This window comes from Nanorana parkeri, unplaced genomic scaffold, assembly GCF_000935625.1.
Source record: "Nanorana parkeri isolate BGI_ZX_2015 unplaced genomic scaffold, ASM93562v1 scaffold2031, whole genome shotgun sequence".
NCBI lineage: Eukaryota > Metazoa > Chordata > Amphibia > Anura > Dicroglossidae > Nanorana > Nanorana parkeri.
The window spans coordinates 209,117-209,875 of record NW_017308299.1 but is presented as its reverse complement, the minus strand read 5'-3'; positions in this window follow the sequence as shown (position 1 = coordinate 209,875).

Below are 759 nucleotides of genomic sequence, written 5' to 3'. Positions count from 1 at the left end.
CCACCTCCCTCTACCCCCCCTAATGACCCCCGAGAACAATGACAGCCGGGGAGGTGACGGAGTGTCCAACGTGTGCAGGAGATCGAACTACAAATCTCCGCTGACAGAAGTGTCAATATCATCATCAATGACAACAACAACACTCATCGTTCTTTATTAATAAAACTCGCCGGAGCTCTGGGAATACGTCAGCGGGATACATTGCGGGGCGTAACGATGCGCCTCGCGATTCATATTACCTCCGAGCGCCCGACCGCTGACCGCATGCTGCATGGTAAGGATCCTCGCTGAGTGGAAGCAGCGGTCTCTCTGCCAAGGCCCCGCATGCCTCCTTGCCGAGTCGGACCTATGGCTCCGCCATCAGAAACGCTCACCTGGCTGATTGTAGCGCGCCGAGCAGGAGACACGTCGGACCTCTGCGGGGAGACCTCTGCTTCCACCAAGAGAGCCAGGACCCGTCTCTGCAGCGTGCCGGCCGGGCGCGGGGCTTTGCTAGAGCCGTGCGATCGGCAGGGAGCGTGAGCTTCGGTGGTTGGAGAGATTCAACGTTGACTCAGTTAGTCGGACCTCTGCGGGGAGACCTCTGCTTCCATTCACAAAGCCAGGACCCGTCTCTGCAGCGTGCCGGCCGGGCGCGGGGCTTTCCTAGCCAGGCCGTGGCTGATGATGGAGGACACAACTACAGTACCAGGCGGCTTCCTTCCTCCACGGCAGAGACCCGGATGTCCCTCGCTCGGCACGCCGGCCGTTCACACACCT